Source organism: Grampus griseus, assembly GCF_964374135.1.
Source record: "Grampus griseus genome assembly, chromosome: 9".
NCBI classification, from domain to species: domain Eukaryota; kingdom Metazoa; phylum Chordata; class Mammalia; order Artiodactyla; family Delphinidae; genus Grampus; species Grampus griseus.
This window is the reverse complement of record NC_139003.1, coordinates 76,021,372-76,043,664: the sequence shown is the minus strand read 5'-3', so window position 1 is coordinate 76,043,664 and position 22,293 is coordinate 76,021,372. Positions and strand designations below refer to the sequence as shown.

The 22,293-nt window shown below is 39.6% G+C and overlaps 1 long non-coding RNA gene across 1 annotated transcript in view; it reads right to left on the bottom strand.

Annotated features, from left to right (window-relative positions):
- LOC309827058 overlaps positions 1-22,293 on the bottom strand; it is a 76,859-nt gene that overhangs the window by 4,384 nt on the left and 50,182 nt on the right. The window contains exons 2-4 of the long non-coding RNA XR_014297168.1: positions 16,204-16,275; positions 5,149-5,222; positions 3,804-4,177 (exon numbers count right to left, since the gene is read on the bottom strand). This is a non-coding gene — a long non-coding RNA (uncharacterized lncRNA). The remainder of the gene's footprint in view (positions 1-3,803; positions 4,178-5,148; positions 5,223-16,203; positions 16,276-22,293) is intronic.

Here is a 22,293-nt window from a genome sequence, read left to right as displayed (position 1 = left end):
GTAATCTCGTGAATAAACTGTGTGAACAAGATAGCATCTAAAGATCACAAGAAGTCGACAAGCCTGCACGCAAGCCTGCACGCGGTGGGAGATGGCGATGACTCTGACCCACTACCTCAATGATTAACTGAGGTTACTTCCCTTTTTCTCTTTAATAGCTTTCATGGCTGAACAGAATCTTCGGAGATGGCTTTTGGGGGACACTGAGTCCACCATCTCCTCGGATTGTCAGCATTCTGATTAAAAGCAACTTTCCTTTCTACCAACATTTGCCTCTCTCTTGGGTATTGATTTTCAAGCAGCAAGCAGCCAGACCTGAGTTCAGTAACAGCTACACTCTCCTTGTACTCATACCCTGTACTTGTTCTGACTTGAGGTCATCAGAGATGGTGCTGGTGGGTCTTGACAAGGCTAGGCCTCCTTTGTTACTGCAACCAACTTAGGTGAGGTTATTACAGGACCTTGGAATAAGGGAAAGCCAGTTTCCTCAGTTACAGCAGGAGGCAAGGGAGGCTCAGAAAAACTCAGGGGTTCCAGACTCTCTGCTCCATCTGAATTCATACAGGTACCCCACTCCAGGTCCCACTCCTTCCCAATCAATGTCTTAACTTTCAAGTAATAGATTGGCACTTTCTAAATCCAGCTTTTATTGTAATTCTGCAACCAATTAAATTATGGCCTGATCATCAGCAAAGTCAGCTTAGTGGCTACAGAAAGTAAAAGACTCTTCTAGGGTGGCTATAGAAACTCTCTGAATCTCCAACAGTGTCTACTTGAGAGTTAAAAGGTCTGAATTTATCATTTTCTCTCAGTAAGCTCATCAGTTCAATCAAGGAGTTACCCTACCTTCTAGATTTCATAGTTTTCACTACAGCCAAAAAGATATGTATGACAGCCACTTGGTATCCAAGATGTTTGCTTCAGCAAACACTTCTTCATAGTCAACCACAAGAGATCATTTAATTAATCATGATACTAGTGCATGTCATGGACTATTAACAACTCATTTTCTATTGCCAAGGCATTAAGAAGTAATTCAAGGCCAAGAACATAACTGAACCAGCTCCAGAATTCCACCTTTTAGGATATGTTTCCTGGGACCATTTCTATTACTACATGTTGGGATCTAGTTAGGAAAACAGACACCGAAGTAAATATTTCAAGAGGGAATTCAATATTATATAAGGAATTGGTCACACAGGTGTTGGTGGGCTGAAAGGGCAAAAACACTGAGGTAACCCAGAGATAATAAGTATAGCTACCACCCCTTAGGCTAGGGAAATACAAAGGAGAGTTTAGATTATCAGAGCCTAGAACCTCAGAGGAGGGAGACCTGGCTGCTCCAGGTATCTCTAAGCAGACAAAGGAGCAAAATACCCAAAGAAGCTGGAGCCTGGAATGAAATGCCCATGTAGGTGCCTTGTTAACGGGAATAGCAAGCCCACAGGATGATAATCCCTTCTCTCCTCCTCCTAACTTCCAATATCTTTGAAAGGCCTGCTACTCAAGGAAGCTGGCAGGCAAAGGATTCTGGGAAATGTAGTTTGCAAAGCCCCAGCTACATCATCACAGAGCAGACTAGAAATAGGTTAAATGTGGAGTGAAATGACAATAGCTAAGTAACTGGTATACTGCCATCTCCCAAGGGTAGACTCATATTAATGAATTCAAAAGACTGAAGCATTAAAAACCAAATGCCCACTTAGTTATACAGTTTTTTAAATTGCCATATAACTAGAAATGCATGACGCCAATAGGATCAGCACATTCTCTCTCTTTAGAGGCAGACTTCCATGAGGGTAAACAAAAGAAGTTTTGACCCTCAGTTCCAATTCAGCCTTTACATTCAGAGTTTTAGATATGTGTAAATACTAATACCCTCCATGAATGACTCTGGTGTCAAAATCCTGATTCATCTTCTCATTTTTAATTAGTCCATCCAGAATACCGCCTGAGCCTTTGCCCGTTAAAATCAGGGAAGTGAAATCCACTACTTCTTCAGTTCCTTAGGTTCCTTGTATTTAGCAGAAAAAAAAATTAATTTCTCAAATTCTGTGGCATGACCAATCAGGATTCTTTGTGGCTAAATATGACAGAAACCTAACTCAAACTGGCTTACGCAAAAAGTAGAATTCATTAGTTCATGCAAATCTGTCTACATGTGTCTATCAGGTACACCGGTATTCAGTTATCCAGGTGAAGAATATAAAATGAAAAGCTCTTCCTCATTTTTCTGGCCTGTTGTTGACTTTAGGTGCCTGCTCTTGATGCTTGACAGTCTGCCAGTGACCATATAGAAAGGACCTACCACCTCCCATGCTCCAGTTACCTCCTCTTCCGGCTGTGCTCAAGCAAAATATAGTTGTCCCTTGAACAACACAGGGTTGAGGGGCACTGCATTATCCAAGTAATCCAAGTATGACTTATGTAACTCCATTATCCGCAGTGCCTACATATCCCCAGTTCCACATCCGAGGATTCAACCAACCTCAGAAGGAATAGTACTGTAGCATTTACTATTGAAAAAAAATCCACCTATAAGAGGACCTGCAAAGTTCAAACCCATATTGTTCAAGGGTCAACTGCATACAACCACTAGACCCTAAGGATAGTTTCAGCAGTTCTTTATTCAATGGTTCAAGTGAAAAGTGCCAACTGTACAGGACAAGGGAGTGAAGGATACGGGATTGGTCACTGAGCCTCCAGTGCAACTACCTCATTCCTTTGCACTACAGTCAGACCTCCATATCTGAGGGTTCCACATGCACAGATTCAACCAGCCATGGATAGAAAATATTTGGGAAAACACATTCCAGAAAGTTCGAAAAAGCAAAACTTGAATTTGCTGCATACCAGAAACTTCTTGTATAGCATTTACATTGTATTAGATATTGTAAGTGACCTAGAGATTATTTAAATTACATAGGAGGTTATGCATAGGTTACATGCAAATACAATGCCATTTTATATAAGGGACTTGAGCATCAGTGGATTTTTGGCATCCGTGGGGGTCCTGGAACCAATCCCCAGGGGGTACCAAGGGATGGCTGTACTTAGAGGGGGTAGGCCTCTTTGCTAGCTGGGGCATCTGGAGAAAGGAGGCCAAGCACAGGGCTCTGACTTTCCGTGCTCTCTCCCTTCTCTCCAACAATACCTACAGTCCTCTTTTCACCCTACTGGTGTCACAAATTCTCTCCATATTCTGAAAAGCTGCTTCTCCTGTCTTCTTACTTTCTACACATCATGTTGAATACAGAAGTTTTCTCCACCAGTCTCCTGGCTCTGCTAGAGAAGGAGTGAACACAGGTCTCAGGTCTTTTGGCAGAAGGGGTAGAAAGAGGTGAAAACTCTAGCTCTGTCAGTAGAAGAGAAAGAACTGGGAGAGGATCTTCTAAAATCTAAAATCAAGGAATTGTAACAATAATTGCTAACATTTATATAATATTTACTATGGGCCAGGCACAGTTGGCTCACAGATACAAATATCAATTCATTTAATGCCCACAAAAATCTCATCGGAAATCCTGGGTCCTCTACTTATCAACCATGGGATAGGCAGGACACACCTTACCTCACTGAACCTCTGCTGAAAATGTGGATAATAGAAGTAGCTACCCCATGGCTCATGGGGTTGTTGTGAGGATGAAATAATAAAATACATAAAACTGTTGGCTGGCCCCTACCTTGAACAGAGTAAGCACGGAACAAATCATTAACATAGTTTAAAAAAAAAAACTTATCAAACACATCTTACATGTGTAAGATGTAAGGCTAATTAATTTCCTTTATAAATTCCCACCTACCTGGCATGAATGAATCTTATAACTCCCCACAGATTCCCCACATTTCTCTTGGAGTTCTGCTTCTCCCAACCAGGGGGTGGGGGGAGGGTAGGAGGGAGAAGGGTTCTTCTTAGGGACACTGATTTTCTTTGCAATCCAGTCCAATTGTATCATGACTTCTCTCCAATCTTTACATTTTTTCCTAAGTTCTTCCCTTTTCCCCCAAAGACCTAAACTTTTGAAACTCAGAACTCAGGAAAAGATTCCTTTGTCTCTGCTATACACTGTTTCCCTCTGAAGGCAGGAGCATAAAATAGTGCCCCTGAGCCCTCAAAGTATGGTCCTCAGACCAGCAGCACTGGCATCTCCTGGGAGCTTGGTAGACACGTGCAGATCTAAAAAAAAAAAAGAAACCAATCCATGAAATAAAGCAATATGCATTTGGGACTCTGAAAAAAAAATCTAACTATAGTCAAGTCTAACTGTAACCAATTAAACTTAAATATTGAGATGAGGAGAGGTTGTTTTGCATTAATATCTGTGATGGTTAATTTTATGTATCACCTTGAAGAGTATTTTTGAATGTGATTTATATTTAAATTGGTGAACTTTGAGTAAAGCAGATTGTCCTCATAATGTGGACGGGCCTTATCCAGTCAGTTGAAGACGTGAACAGAACCAAAACACTCGCCTCCCAAGGAAAAGGGAATCCTCCAGCAGACTGAGTTTGGACTTCATCTGCATCATTGACTCTCCTGGGTCTTGGGTGCACCAGCCTACACTGCAGATTTTTGAACTTGCCAGCCTCCATAACCGTGTGAGCCAAATTCTTATAATAAATCTCTGTACACACATAATCAGAATACATATGCATCCTGTTGGTTCTGTTTCACTGGAGAACCCTGATTAATACAATGTCTAAGTTAGGAAATAGATTCCTCCTGGTAAAAACCACTCAGTAAAGACCACCATCTTAATGCCACTCCAATGTCTCCTCTTAAATGGCTGAGAGCACCCCAGTCTGCACTAAATGTCTACACAGATCTCATTTCTTCAGAGACTTTCTACTTTGAAAGCAAAGAGAACTGGAGACTGATTGGTTAATTGATTGATGCTTGCTGATTCTTACAGTTTAATTCTGTTTATATGTGTAAACTCCTGCCATTCTACCTTGTTTAATGTTGATTAAACATTAGACTTACAATGTCGGTTATTCAAAGTCAAAATATTCTTCAGATTCCTTCATTGTGATTCTCACTGCAACTTAGATTTTTCCAGCTGTGCTCTAACCCGTTTCTCAATTGTTACAGAATATGTTATAATGCTTTGCACATAATAGGCAAAAAACATTTACTGGTTCACTTACTTCAATCCCATATAAGAAAAGCTCTCCATCTGTCTTCAGTCATTTGATATGAATACATTTCTGGTATAAAAATCCTGAGATGACAAAAAACAAAACAAACTGATTCTTATTCTCCTTCAGTGACTTTCAAATTAGATTATTTTAAGTTTTAAGGTCCAAAGGCACTCTTTGTTGGAGGAAAATTGACTTTAGGAAATATACTAATACCTCTAGAGTTAACACATAGAAAAGTCTGTCTCATTCATTCATTCACCGAATATGTGTTAAACTCACAGGTTTGGGCAGCACACCAGGCTAAATGGTAAAAAGATACCACCAAAGACTGACCCACAATCCCTTATCTACAATTTGGAAGTTCTCAAAACTGCAATTTTCTTCTGAAATTTTGTGCCAAAATTCATTTGGCTGCAAAACTAGATCTCAGCTAACACAAGGCTATTTATGGCCTTTACAGTTTCCACTCAACTTGAATGTTTAGGTATGTCATTGTCAAAATATTTATGTATTTGACTGCAAGGGAAAGATCCAGACCCACAAAGCCTATTTCATATTAATGATTTATGCACCATTTTACCTTTTCAAAAGGTGGGGGTGGGGGAATCTGGTTCTGAAACATTTCTGTCTCCAGGCATGTCAAATAGAGATGGCAAATCTGTTCTCAAGGAATTTATAGACCTGTGCACATTAGAATCACCCGACCAGCTGTTAAAGCGTGTCAGTGCTCAGTTGTCACTCAAGATCTTTTAAAACAGAAGCGCTGGGGAGGCATCAGTATTTTTTTAAACTCTCCAGGTGATTCTAATATGTATCCAGGTTCGAGAGCTACTGTAATTGATATATAGAATGATAGGATGCTGACTGGGTGACTTTGGGGGTGCCTGCCAGAGTTCAGAATCCCATCCTTTAAGGGGTATGCAGAAAAACTGCAGTATGTTGAGAAGAGAGTGACCAGGAGAGTGGGGAGGGTGGACATTATGACCTAAGAAATCATGATATCAGAAAATAACTCAAGTACTTGGAAACATTAGATGGAGAAGAAAAGACTTACATAAAGTATATATAACATCAGCCTATAGGATCTGATTTTGTCTGCAGGGCTCTGGAAGATAAATCAAATTCTAATTCAATAAATATTTATCAAACACTCAGTGCTAAGATCTATGCCAGAGACTTTCATATATGTCCTCATTTAATTACTTTAATTCTCAGTTAATGCTATTCTTACCACAATATGAAGTAGGTATCAGCCGTCTTTTACAAGTGAGGAAACTGAAGCCCAACAGAAGTAGAGCATTCTGCCCAAGATCACAAAACAATTAGCGAATGGAGTCAAAATTCAAAACTAGTTTTTCCAGACCCTACATTTACTGTTCTTTCCATAACTCCCTCCAAGAGCAAAAGACACAACAAGGCAGATTTGAGGGCTTTTAATAAGAAAAGATTTTCCTAATCATTAAGATATAACTGGGAATGGCATGCTCAGTCATGGGATATAGTGAGTTCCCCATTATTGGAGGTAATCAAATAGAAATTTATTGACTATTTAGCAAGAATATTGTAGAAGGGTTTTGATGTCAGATAACACATTGGATGACAGATTTTGAGACTCTCCCAACTCTGAAACCCTTAAATCTATGACTTTAAAACACACAAGTAAAATGTTAAATAACAAAGCAAGCCAGCATACAACTAGGACCCAAACATATAAGCGATATAGGAGTTTCACAAACAGGCAAGGGGTTCTGTGAACAGTGTGCCCAGAAACAACTTCCTAGAGGTGCCTTAAAGAACGGTTTGGGGGACTTCCCTGGTGGTGCAGTGGTTAAGAATCTGCCTTCCAATGCAGGGGATGTGGGTTCGATCCCTGGTTGGGGAACTAAGAGTTCGCATGCCACAGCTAAGGAGCCCGAGAGCCGCAACTAAGGAGCCAGCCTTCCGCAACTAAGACCCTGCACAACCAAAAATAAAAAAATAAAAATTCACTTATTAAAAAAAAAAGAATGGTTTGGGTGTGGGCAGGGCGTTTCATGAGGAGAGAACTGCATACAAGGCAAGGAGATGTATTTGGGAGACAAGGATTATTTCAGCCCATCTTGAGTAGAAAGCTCATGTAGAGAGGTAAGATTGAGTACCAAGATTAGAAAAATAGAATTGGCTGGAGGGCGCTGAGGGGTTGTTTTTTTTTTTTCTCCTAACAATGGACAGTCTCTGGAATGTTTTTTTCCAAAGGATCATAAGAATAATACATATTTTTTAAAAAGACAAGAAATAGGAGATGGCTACAATCATACAGGGCCCAAAAGAGGTCAGTAGCAGGAAGATTAGAAAGAAAGTGACAGGAAGAATCATCAGAACATTTACATGGATTTTAAATGTATTAAAAATGTACTTGTAAAAATGAAACTATGACTGTACTAAAAGAAAATTTAGGTAAACTCTTTTATAGTCCTGAGGTGGAGAAGGATTTTCTGAGTATGATTCCAAAGTAAGAAATAAAGGAAAATATTGACATTTTTGATTACATAAAACAACATTTCTGGTTGGGTAAAACACAGCATAAGTTAAAAGACAACTGGTGAACTTGGAAAAATATTAGCAATATGTATATAACATTACTAGGACTTAATATCCACACAATATCCTTAATAAAAGTGTTTAAAAAACCACTCTGAAAGAGATGAACAACCCAAAAGAGAGAATATATAAAGTACATGAATAGGAAATTCATAAAATAAGTGAAATATTCAAAACATCAAATGAGACCTAGGAGAAAGAGGCACTTCAATAAGCCAATGGTAAAAGCAAAATTTTGTTAATTTAGCAATAGGAATAAAATAATAAAATCTGTAAATTTTTGGCCCAATAACTTTACTTCTAATAACTTAGCCTAAAGAAATCATCAGTTAAGAGTACATGTATAGAGATATTCATCATGGTGTTGTATATAGTAATAAAAAGTAGATATAAGCTAATGTTCTATAACAGGATATTGGTTAAATACATGAAGGTACATCCACTTATTTGGATGCCATGAAACCATTAAAAATTATTTTCTACACATGGATTTATGAACCTGAAAAGACGTACACAATTCACAAGGCAATTCACAAGTTAAGAAGACTACCAAAAAACATATATAGTATAATCCCATTTTTGAAAACATATTTGCAAGCACAAATGTATAGTGTCTGGAAGAATGTACATTACAATATTGAGAAAAGGTATCTCTGGATGGTGAAATTACTGATAATCTTTTACTCTCTTCTCTATACCCATTAAAATATATGAAATCTTATATCTCAATGAATTCTTTAATATTTATTTTGCAAAAGCACAATAAGGCCCTTTTTACTTAGGAGATAGGGAAAGAATTAGCCTGACTTAACAACTGGATATGGGTGACAAGAAAGACAGCAGAATTAATAATGGTACTGAAGTTCTGCCCACAATTAATGTGAGAATAAAGTGGAACTGAAGAAAGGGTGACAGCAAGGGAATCACTTTGGAGTTGAGAAACTGAATTTCATGTTAATCTTTGTGTTCGAGATGACATGAAAGACAGGCGGAACTATCTGGCAAGCACTCTTCGTTTCTCTGGCCAAAAACAAAATGATGAATGTGGGAATCACACAGGTTTCAGCCTACTCTGTGTTGCAAGTAGAGTCCTATCCTCAGTGGATGGTTTTGAGGCAGGGCAAGGACTAGGGTGAGGCAAGTGAGATGTAAAATTTAAGGGGTGCCAAAAACCTAAGAGATCAAGATACATAATATTTTATGCAATATTTCAGAACATCAAAAGTATCCAAAAAATCCACGATGAACAAAATATCGAAAGTTTAAATAAAGATATGATCTTATTATTAATTTTTCATTCCTTTTGCCCCAGGCTCTGATATGCTCAAGACGAAGCTACCACTGTTCCCCGTCCTTATTTAAAGTTTTGATGTTCTGTTTGGCATTGATTTTTTGCATTAAAGATGTTATGAAGATGTTATGCATATTCATTATTGAAGGGTATTTTTAGTGCCCCTTAAATGTGCCTGAGGCAGGTGCTTCATTTGCTTCACCCTAGTCCCAGCCCTGTTTCAGAGAAATGGAAATAATTTTACCTGTGTGTATTATTTTACTAGTGCTGTCAAAACAAAGTACCACAAACTGGCTGGCTGAAATGAAATTTATTGTATCACAGTTCTGGAGGCTGTAAGTCCAAGATCAAGGTGTGGGCAGGCTTGGTTCCTTCTGAGGGCTGTACTACTGACTCTGTTCCATGTCTCTCTCCTAGCTTCCTGTGGTTTGCTGGAATCTCTGGTGCTCTTTGGTTTATAGCTGCATGACCCCAATACCTGCTTTCAGGACTTCATGGTGTTCTCCCTGTGCCCATGTCTGCCTCCACATTTTCCTTTTTTTTTTTTTTTTTTTTTGCGGTATGCGGGCCTCTTACTGCTGTGGCCTCTCCCGTTGTGGAGCACAGGCTCCAGACGCGCAGGCTCAGCGGCCATGGCTCACGGGCCCAGCCACTCCGCGGCACGTGGGATCTTCCCGGACCGGGGCACGAATCCGTGTCCCCTGCATCGGCAGGTGGATTCTCAACCACTGCGCCACCAGGGAAGCCCCACATTTTCCCTTTTTTTAAGGACACTGGCCATATAGGATTAGGGGCCCACCCTACTTCAATATGACCTCATCTTATTTTAATCAGTTACATCTGCAATCACCCTATTTCCAAATAAAGTCACATTCTGAGGTACTGGGATTTAGGACTTCAACATATGAATCTGGGGGTGGGGGGACACAATCCAACCTATAACACCATGTTTACTAAATTTTCTATCTGCTTTAGTCTGGTATCCTTTAGAAGCCTCAACACAGTTAACCCCAGAATCTCTGCTCTGCACTCAGCAATGAGCAGGATCGATTTACAGCCTCTGGCTTCCTTTTGACTACAAAATGCTATGACTATTTGGACTATGAAATCTATGTCAGTTGAGAAGCAAATGTCTCGTAGGCTGGAGGATTTGTACGTGCCTCTGTATTGCCTACTCACCAGTCCATTATTCCTGACTCTTACAACTCAGGCTCTGGAACAGAAGGAAGCAAAGAAGAGTTGAAAAGCCAGTGAGCAGCATGAACCCCGGGAGCTATGGGAAATCCTAGGGGTACCCCAATGCTATCTCCAGTCACACACTCATCCTCCACTCCCTATAGCTCATATCCAGTCTTTAAGAAAAAATGGAAGCATCGTGATTTGCATTTTTACTTTTGCCTTACGTCACTAAAGTAACAGTGACCAGCCTTAATTGAGTGCTTTTACAGACATGACATAATCCTTACGAAAAGTCTAAAAAGTAATACAAATATGGAAACTGACGCCTAGAGTTCACACCGCTAGTAAGCAGCGGACCCAGGATTTATATCCAGATCTCTCTGACATCAGAGCCCTGAAACAAGAAACTCTACTGCATGATGGATATAGATTTCCAACCCAATTCTAGAGCTCTATCAAAAGAGAGTTAAAAAAAAAAAAAAAAAGAGAGAGTAAAGCCAGTCCGACCAGGGTCAGACACAGAAAATAACCCTCCAAACAAACCTCACTTCCACCCTTTTCTGCTGCTCACAGAGACTGACCACGCGCTGACTGCCCAATTACACAGAGTATAAATTTGGAGCCCTTTTGTAGAGGCACTCCTGCTGAGTCAGTAACTTTCTAACAGATGCTTAACAAACACGATCTTAATAGGAAACTAGTATATGTTCCCTGGCCAGTGTGATCATAGTTTCCATGAAGGTCAAGGCAGTGAAGCTCTGGCCATAATCTCACTCAAACTCCATTTGAGTACCAAGGGGTTCACTCTGAGCCAACAATGGTGGAGTTGATCAATTGTGTTTCTACAAAATCTATAATCTATAAGACTTTCTCCTCTTCCCTCATCAAGATCTTTGCACAAATGGTTTTTCATAAAGAGAGTTAGCAAGGATGGTAGATAAATGAGCAGAACGGACAAATGTTTTTCACCTAATATAATTTAACATTTTGTTTGTTTTTAATTTATTTATCTTATTTATTTTTGGCTGCGTTGGGTCTTTGTTGCTGCACGCGGCCTGTCTCTAGTTGTGCCGATGGGCTTCTCATTGAGGTGGCTTCGCACCGCGGAGCACGGGCTCTAGGCGCGCAGGCTTCAGTAGCTGTGGTGCTGGGCTCAGTAGCTGTGGCTCACAGGCTCTAGAGCACAGGCTCAGTAGTTGTGGCGCATGGGCTTAGTTGCTCTGCAGCATGTGGGATCTTCCTGGAACAGGGCTCGAACCTGTGTTCCGTGCATTGGCAGGCGGATTCTTAACCACTGTGCCACCAGGGAAGCCCTAACTTAACGTTTCAATGAAGCCACTTAATGATATGCAACAGATAGGACAACTTGGTCTCTGTAACCCATGATAATTAACTCAAGGGGTAAACAACTAGAATATTAAATAATGTTGGCCCAAGGGAAAAAGAGGAATGAGAGAAAGAAATGCAAAGCTTGAGACATCTCAAGCCATGCTGTGGTATCATTCACTTTTTTAGGGGATTTGCAGGAAGGAACAGCAACAAAATTAAGAAAGAATAGTAAATGGGCCTATCTCCTTGTTATTTGTTTTTTTATTGTCATCCTTTCATGACAACATAAAATTAGACATGGTAACCCTCATGGAATTTTGTTTTATGTATTAAAGGATATTCCATATTTACTCAACTACCTTTACCATGCTGATTTGTATTAAGCTTTGTCACCATTGACACCTTAATGTTGTCATTCTTCATAAATTGTTTGCAAATTCTCTAGAAAGCATTATTCTGGAATGTTCAGGTTAGGAGAATGAAATATCCCCTCTTAAAGTAACCTTCCGTCCCATTATCGATGCCTCCTTGACGAGTTTTACAATACCTGCTCTCCCCTCCCTTTATGCCACCATCTCTCAATCTAGTTTTAGTCAAAGCATAAGAACGCTGTGATGTAGATCTGAAATTATTTTACCACTGTCTGCAGTGATTTCCCAGGGCCTGGCGTACTCTTTGACTCTAACCTTCAAGAGATGCACGATTTGTCTTTTAAATCTTTTAGTCAAAAATAATTTTAAAGTCATTTCAGAGCTTTGAAATAGAGCATAGAACCAAAAATTAAGCACGAAAATATGTCTTTGATGTAAAATTTTATTCCTGTAGAGAAGATATATATTCACTATGTACTGTGCTCATGTATGCTCATGACATTATTTCTGATGGGATATCTGAAACCAGACTCAAGAAATAGCCTCTTTCGTGGAAGAGTAGCTCCATCCTTGTACTATATGCTCTAGGTTCTCCTTGTTACAAGGAGGGTCATAAAACTCAATCTACTCCTGTTTCCTGTAATTTTCACCTCTTTACTCCCTTCCTTCTAGGATAAAAGAGCTGTGACTATCCCTTTCTAAGGTGAAATATACTCAATAATAGAGTAAAAATGTACCTAGCTTTAAAAAAAAAAACTTGATAAAATAAAATGGAAACACACAAAATAGAATAATTCATCAGAGCCCTAATTATGATTCAACTACCTATAAAATTACATTTACAAACTTATAAAATTATGTTTATAGACAATTTTTCCGTTATTATTGGAAGGAATATATCTATAATTATGGGGGTAAAGTTTTGGACTTTCAGACCTCACCACTGCCCCATCAGCGGTAAGCAAAGTAATAAGGGACCTATAAATCATTAACATTAATAATGGGTTCTTTAGAAAAAATTATATTCAGTCTTCCCATTTTGAAGGGAAAACACTACATTATCATTTAATGAGTAAGTAGCTTTTTTTATTACAACATCTTGGTGAAATAATGGCAATTTTCCCAAACAGAAAATGAACAAATGCCTCTAGTCTCCACTAACTGAACCAGCCCTTTCTTCCTAAGTATCAGGTCCTTTCAGAGTCTTCTGAATACACTATGAAAATAGACAAGAGTCTGGCAGACAGAATCTTTGGAACTATTATGCAGTTCAGTCAACTGGCATCATGAGAATAAATAATGAGATGCTCAAGCCTGGCTCAAAGGCAAACATTCCTGCAAAGGTTCATACATAGGTTAAAAACCTGTCCACATTTCATTATATCCTCAAAGTTCAATACTACACTAATTACCATTAAAACCTCCCATAGTAAACACCATGATATAAGAAAATAGGTGAGAAAAAATCTTACACTGTGATTTTCATCTACAATTCTGAAATATTGGCCTGGGTGGGGAGCAAGGGAGTCTCAGCCAGTGACTTCATCTTCTTTCAGAGGTGTTCTGGCAGTTCATGGAACCTTAGCCATTAGCACTGGAAAAAGGCCCAAGATAGATCAGAATACTCCTGACATCATATAACCAAGCATGTTATATACTTAGATCTATATGTGGACTTCTCAAGATCTACTTAAAGAAAAAGAAAGAAAAAGGTATATATGAATATTAGATACATATGTATTTAATGTAATATATATACATTATATATGTGTTACATATATATATATATTACATTAAAGCAATTCAGAAAGACAAAAGGGTGAGGTACACAGATTAAGGTGGGTTCAAAATATTCCCTATCTTCAAACTTCTGTTCCTTAAATGAGTTCTAGCATTTCCACTTGGGAAAAAAATCTCTTTTTAAACTTAATCCAGATATAGAAGAGGAGATATATCTGCCACTCCAACCACCTTATGCCAACCCCTATCTTCTCCCCAAGGAAGGAGGAATTGCTAAACCAGATTGGTAAGGCTCAAAGTACTCATTTGGCCACCCTTAAAAGTATAAGCATTCGTCAAGCATTTAAAAGCATAAGGCACACACAGATGCTCTTTGGCCTTCTTTCTTCTTGGGGTTGGGTGTGTAAATAAACCTGGAATTGCCAACAAGGAAAGGCAGGTCCTTCCAGGTCTTAGAGAACTGGTTATTGCTTCTCGCTACGGTAACTTGTGGCTTCCCAGAGGGTAGCGACATGTCAAGATATAGTTTGGGGTTGGGAACAACAGGTGGGAGGCCCTGCTTAGGCTTCCATGAATGCTTTTAAAATAAAGACTGATAAATTAGAATGTGTCCAGAGGTCCAAAGAGGTACAAACATAACCCTCTGGGAAACACCGATCTAGGCTATCGTGGATCAGATAAATGCCCGTGGGCCAGCTGTCCTCCACCTTGTCATCTCCTCTTGTGAAAGATGAATTGTAATTCAAGGAAGCATCCATGGGATGAGGCAGGAGTTGGTTCTGCGGGCTAACCGGACCCGAGTCTCACATACACTCGATCTACAGAAGCGCAGTGTTCCTTGTGACCTGATATCACTAGATTAACAAGACTGGTGGAGCAGAGAAGGAGACACACAGCATGATCCACCTAGGCCCTGAACCCTTCACCCCACCCCAAGGAATGCCCACTTTCTAGAACTAATAGAAAAAGTACAATCAATAATGCATTAGCCAGCCTTTTCAAATTCCTCATGGGTCAGCAAGCATGGGCACTGCTGAATTTTACACTTGAGAAATTAACCAATTCTTGATTTTATTTCAAAAGTCAGAGCAATAAGGAAAATATTTTTTTCTTTTCCAGGAAATTCATTTAAAAATTGGCATCTCACATATAATAATAACACAGTAAATCTGGAGCTAAAATAAATAAGAAGTTTTCTCCCTAATTATCCTATCAATCTTTGAAAATCCTTAGATATTAATTTTAATTAGTAATATCTCCCTCCCGCCAGCAATAACAGTCACATAATATGGTGATTCTGATAAAATATTGCTTATGTATGCAACTGAAATATTAAAATTTTTAAATTGAGAGATAAAAGTACTCCAAGACACTAGTGTGATTATATTCATTTCTGTATTTCTGAAACGGCAAACTCCTGGAATCAACCTAAATATCCATCAATGGGGGTCTAAATAAACGAATCACAGTACATCCACAAAATAGTATTACATTATGCCCTTTGCTTTTTTATTTTTAACTAAATTTTATATCCTGGAGATCTTTAAACCGTAAAAAAAGAACTAGGTAGATCTGTGTGTGTTTTTCTGGGAGAATCTCCAAGACACAGAATTAATTTTTTTAATGATAACATGATCCCATTGTTGTAAATTTCTTAGAGAGTGTGTGTGTGTGTGTGTGTGTGTGTGTGTGTGTGTGTCTGTTCCTCTGTATGAAAGGCATATTCTTTCGTTCAACAAATATGTATTATGCCCTGTTATATGCCAGGCACTGTTTTTTTTTTTTTTCAAGATATTGTGGAAACATTGAGGAACAAGACAAAGTCCTTATTCTTATACAGCTTATTAGTGAATGGAGGAGAAAGACAGTAAGCAAGTACATAAATAAGATACTTTCAGATAGTGATCAACACTTATAAGAAAATAAAACAGACTAACGGACGAACTGCGTAGGATCATCTAAGGTAACACCTGAATGCCAGACAAGATCGGGGGAGAGTCTTTCAGGCAGAAGAGCCATCTGATGCAAGACCCTCAGACAGCACAAAGCCAGTGAGGTGAAATACGGTTAAAGGAAATGGCAGAAATAGTGGAAGAAGCAGGCAGCGCCAGATCAAGAAGAGTGTTTTAGCTCATGTAAAGGAGCTTACATTTTATTCTATATGCAGTGGAAAACTAATAAAACTGGGATTGGGTGATGAGGGAAATGACCCAAAATGACATACATTATAAAATGTAAGTCTTAAAAAGTGCATAAACACTCCCCATGCCAGTCCTTAGGATGCATTAGAAACATCTAATATTGAGGGAGAAACTTTTTCACCATTGTTTTAACTATGCGCAAATAATACTTGAAATGCTTAATGAAAAAAATGGGTTAATAATGTAAGGTGGCAAACAGATGCTGAGAATGTTTTCTTGTTTCTTTTGTTAATGTGCAATACTTTTTTCTAAGCATACCTGTCTATAATGTCATCAATCTTCTCCAGACTGTGAGCAAGAGTAATGCCATATTAATATCAACTAAGATCTTCAAGCTTCTAAACTCCCCACCAATTCAGGCAAAACTGACCTTTTAAGTTCTCCCTCTCTTCCAGCCAACTCAAACCAATTACTTAACTTCTCTGAATCCTAGCTTGGGTTTCTGTAAAGAGAGAAATGATAGCAACCTTAGATATAATGAGTTAATGCAAGAAGAATTCAAAGTTAGGTACATACTGGACCAACCCAGAAAGTTAGTACAAGATACAGAGGCTCACTGAAATAGGATAAGACCTGAACATCTGCATTTTATTGAAAGTTTCCAGGTGATTCTGATACATACCCAAGCTTGAGAACCAGCAAGTTAACATATCTGCCTCAACTAGTGCAATTCCAGGCATAGCAAGCTCTAATAAAGAAGTGTTGGGCTTCCCTGGTGGCGCAGTGGTTGAGAGCCTGCCTACCGGTGCAGGGAACACGGGTTCGTGCCCTGGTCCGGGAAGATCCCACATGCCGTGGAGCGGCTGGGCCCGTGAGCCATGGCCGCTGAGCCTGCGCGTCCGGAGCCTGTGCTCAGCAACGGGAGAGCCCACAGCAGTGATAAGCCTGCGTAACACAAAAACAAACAAACAAACAAACAAAAAACAACTAGGTAGTTGACCTCACTCCTTCTCATGAAATATGATGGACAAGGAGGATCCCTTACTCCCATCTCAGGGAGAAACAGAGGCATGAATGGAAGGACAGAGGGATTTCCCAGAAAACAGAAACAAGGTCTGCTAGACTGGCAGCAACTTCCTTGACACCACAGAGCCCTTGCCACTCCTGCCCATCAGGGTTTGAATGTTTGCTGTGGACCAGTGACAGGTGGATGTTTTTACTCTGTCCCTTTTCAAATGGAAGCTTATTTTGCAATTTTTCCTAATGTTTAATTACTGCATATGTCTGTGTAGAAATTAATAAATTACAACATACATATAACTTAAATTGTATTTAAGTTTTTACATCATTTGACACTGGGGAAACACGAGGAGACCACATGGAAAGGAATGAACATCACCCAGAGACCTTGGACTTTAAAGAGAGTGAGAGGGTTATTTAAATGGGAAGAAAAATGTGACATTGGGGTACCAAAGAGGTGGACTATGAAAATTCACTTCTACTAGCGTGATGAGTGTACCCTTGGTTTTTTATCTCTGCTTGCAATAGCTGTTATCTCTGTTTAGATTTTTTTTTTTTTTTAGTACTTGATAGTCTGGGAGATGTAAAGCAATGTATCAATGTTAGTTTGCATTTTTATCACTGCTAGCACATTAGAGCATCTTCTAATATATTTATTGGCTGTTTGGATTTGCTCTTGTGAATTGCATATTCATATCCCTTGTTTATTTTTCTGTTTGTCTTCTTTGTCAAATTTTAAGACCTCTCTGTATGTTATAGTTATTAACCCTTGCTAAATCCATCATCTGTTTTGCAAATATTTGTTCCAAATTGCCTGCAGGCATTGCTTATAGTTAATTTTGCATTAAAAAAATTTAGTACTTATATGCTCAGATATATCAATTTTTAAAATAGAAGCTAGAAAAAATTTTTATTGTAAATTTTAAAAAAATAGATGCTAGGCTTATTTAGTAGTAGTAGCAGTAGTAGTAGTAGTAGTAGTAGTAGTAGTAGTAGTAGTAATAGTAGTAATAGTAGTAATAGTAGTAGTAGTAGGGTCTTTCTCTCCCCGTAGCCTGTAAATGTTGTCTCTTAGATTTTTTTCTAAAGTTCTTAACAATTTAATTTTTATAGTTAAGTCTTTTAACTGGAATTTACTTTTGTATATGTGAAACATAGGAATCCAATTTCATTTCTTATAGATGGATGACCAGTTGTGCCAGCACCAATTATTAAATAAATCTTTTCTCCCTGAATTAAAATATTCCTGTCATATGCTAAATTTTAATGTTTCCTGCTCTATGTCTGAATGAACAATTTGTCTACTATGCCGGCTTCATATTACTTGGGTTGTAATGGCTTTATACTATGTTCTGATATCTGCAGTCTCCCTCACTATTCTTTTAGATACATTTCTCGACATTTTTAAGATTTTTTTTCTTCCAAATGAACTTCCCAGTTGCTGTGTCCAGTTCCACAAAACAAATCCAAGTTGGTATTCTAATTGGAATTGTATGAAATGTATAAATTGATTTGAGAATAGTTTTTTATAATTAAATCTTCTCATCCAAGAACATGCTATGCCTCTCAATTTGTTCAGACCTTGATTTTATATTGAAAATTTGTAATTTTCTTCATGTAGAGCCTTCATTTGTTTTGTTAATTTTGGGGGTAAATTGATTGCTTTAATGGCATCACAGAGACCGACTACCTTTCCCCACCCCATGTAACTTGCTTTGGCCAACAAAGGGGGCAGAAGTGATAGGATGCTAGTTCTAAGCCTAGGTCTCTGTATGCCTTGCATACTTCTGCTTGCTTTCTTTTTTTTTTTCAATAAGTGGTTTCTTTTTTATTATTTATTTATGTATTTGGCTGTGCCAGGTCTTAGTTGTGGCGTGCAGGATCTTTGTTGCCATGTGTGGGATCTATAGTTGTGGCATGCGGGATGTTTTCAGTTGTGGCATGCAGGCTCTTAGTTGCGGCAGGCAGCATCTACTTCCCTGACTAGGGATTGAATACGGGCCCCCTGCATTGGGAGCACAGTGTCTTAACCACTGGACCACCAGGGAAGTCCCTCTGCTTCTTCTCTTGTACCTTTCCCATAGCCATGAAAAGAGCTTCCTCTGTAGCCACTGCCCCTTCAACCTAGAGACAGACCTTACAGCAAAGCCACTCAGCCAAGCCCAGCCAAGAATTACAAGTGAAAATACCTGTCAAGATGGTCCATGCCAAGATCCTATTTGCCATTCCCATTGTGCTCTTGGGAGGAAAGCAATTCCCTTGCTATCTCTGCTGTGACTTATACTGTGTACATCAAACACAACCAACCCTGCCATTTTGACCACAGCAGATTGGACCAGATATTCCTGTCTATGCTAAAAGCAGACATGGTAAGCTGAACATTAGAAAGAGCTAATCCTTTGAGAAACTTAGAATAAAACTCTGCCCAATAGGGAGTCCCTGTATCAAATGGGAACGTATCAACACACTTCGTTCCTCTTGTTAAGGATGAAGTAATATGTACCCAGAAGTGGGTCACTATAGCCATTGTAAGGTAAATGATTGCTCTACTAATCCATGTAGCTTGCTTACAGGCCAGTGTGGGGTATGTAAAACTGGCATGTAAGAAAGTTTACATTCTCTTGGGTTTGACCTATGCATGTCAACAAATCTCTATTTTCTAACCTTTTATTTTCCACAACAAAAATAATAGCTGGTATATTTTAGTTTTTACCATAAGCAACAAAAATAATACCAAAGATATCCAGTATTTAATAACACATATGTCATTTTGTTAAATCCTAATAAATTAATCTTCCAGGTAGTTGTTAATATTGTTCTCTTTTTACAGGTGAGGGAACTGAGCTTTAGAGAGGAAAAATAACTAGTTCACTGTCATATAGCTTGGAAGTAGAGGAACTGGGATACAAATCCAGATCTGTCTGGCTCCCAGGATGGTCTTCTATGCTTCTATAGCAGTCGTTTTCAAAGTGTGGTCCCCAGATCAGCACATCAGCATCACCTGGGAACTTCTTAGAAATTCAAATTCCTGGGTCCTACCCAGACCTACAGAATCAGAAACTCTGAGGAACCGACAAAAGAAATCCAAGTTTTAACAAGCCCTCCTCACCAGGATTCTGATGCCTGCTTAAGTTCCAGAACCACTGCTCTATACCATACTACCTCCACAAAATGATTTTAAAGGCGGGAATGAATTCTGTGAGCAGAAATGATCTGAAAGTCTTCCTGAAGACTGTAAGCTGAGCTTTAGAGGATGAGGAGAATAAAGTGGGTATAAAAAGGAGATGAGGGGAAAAGGTCTGGAGCTGCCGAAGAGGTAAGAGACTTTTTCCTCCCTCTTTGTTTCCTGGTGCGCGAGGAGAGGGGATTAAGAGCGCTGCTTAAAGGAACTCCAGAGACGGGCGCGAGCCGCGGCTAAAAGCACGGGCCCCAGAGACAGGCAGGAGACGCTAAGGCTGCTGCTGCCACCACCAAGGGGCCTGAGTGCGAGCACAGGTCACTATCAACACCCCTCTTCCGGGGAGCCTGTGCAGCCCGCCACTGCCAGGTTCCCGGGATCCAGGGACAGCTTCCCCGGGAGAACGCACGGCGCGCCTCAGGCTTGTGCAACGACACGCCGGCCTCTGCCGCCGTAGGATCACCCCGCACTCCGCGCCCCTCCCTCCCCCTGGCCTGAGTGAGCCAGAGCCTCCAAATTAGCGGCTCCTTTAACCCCGTCCTCTCTGAGCAAAAAACAGACGCCCTCCAGCGACCTACACGCAGAGGCGGGGCCAAATCCAAAGCTGAGCCCCTGGGAGCTGTGAGAACAAAGAAGAGAAAGGGGAATCTCTCCCAGCAGCCTCAGAAGCAGCGGATTAAAGCTCCACAATTAACTTGAGGTACCCTGCAGCTGTGGAATACATGAATAGACAACGAATCATCCCAAATTGAGGAGGTGGACTTTGAGAGCAAGATTTATGATTTTTTTCCCCTTTTCCTCTTTTTGTGAGTGTGTATGTATATGCTTCTGTGTGAGATTTTGTCTTTATAGCTTTGCTTCCACCATTTGTCCTAGTGTTCTATCCGTCCTTTTTTTAAAAAATTTTTTCTTAATAATTAATTTTAATAACTTTATTATACTTTACCTTCTTTCTTTCTTTTCCTTCTTCCTTCCTTCCTTCCTCTCTCTCTCTCTGTCTCTCTCTTTCTTTCCTTCCTTCCTTCCTTCCCTCCTTTAGACAACGAATCATCCCAAATTGAGGCGGTGGACTTTGAGAGCAAGATTTATGATTTTTTCCCCTTTACCTCGTTTTGTGAGGGTGTATGTGTATGCTTCTGTGTAAGATTTTGTCTGTATAGCTTTGCTTCCACCATTTGTCCTAAGGTTCTATCCGTCCCTTTTTTTTCTCTAAATAATTATTTTTTAATTTAATAACTTTATTATACCTTATTTTATTTTACTGTATCTTCTTTCTTTCTTTTTTCCTTCCCTCCTTCCTTCCTTCCTCCCTCCCTCCTTTCTTTTCTTTCTTTCTTTCTTTCTTTTGTTCTTCCTACTTCTACTAATTCTTTCTCTCTACTTTTTCTCCCTTTTATTCTGAGCCATGTAGATAAAAGGCTGTTGGTGCTGGCAGCCAGCAGTCAGTGCTGTGCCTCTGAGGTGGGAGAGCCAACTTCAGGACACTGGTCCACAAGAGACCTCCCAGCTCCACATAATATCAAACGACGAAAATCTCCCAGAGATCTCCATCTCAACACCAGCACCCAGCTTCACTCAACGACCAGCAAGCTACAGTGCTGGACACCCTATGCCAAACAACTAGCAAGACAGGAACACAACCCCACCCATTAGCACACAGGCTGCCTAAAATCATAATAAGTCCACAGACACCCCAAAACACACCACCAGACGTGGACCTGCCCACTAGAGAGACAAGATCCAGCCTCACCCACCAGAACACAGGCACTAGTTCCCTCCACCAGGAAGCCTACACAACCCACTGGACAAACCTTAGCAACTGGGGACAGACATCAAAAACAACGGGAACCACGAACCTGCAGCCTGCAAAAAGGACACCCCAAACACAGTAAGATAAGCAAAATGAGAAGACAGAAAAGCACACAGCAGATGAAAGAGCAAGATAAAACCCACCACACCTAACAAATGAAGAGGAAATAGGCAGTCTACCTGAAAAAGAATTCAGAATAATGATAGTAAAGATGATCCAAAATCTTGGAAATAGAATAAAGAAAATATAAGAAACGTTTAACAAGGACCTAGAAGAACTAAAGAGCAAACAAACAATGATGAACAACACAATAAATGAAATGAAAAATTCTCTAGAAGGAAACAATAGCAGAATAACTGAGGCAGAAGAACGGATAAGTGACCTGGAAGATAAAATAGTGGAAATAACTACTGCAGAGCAGAATAAAGAAAAAAGAATGAAAAGAACTGAGGACAGTCTCAGAGACCTCTGGGACAACATTAAATGCACCAACATTCAAATTATAGGGGTTC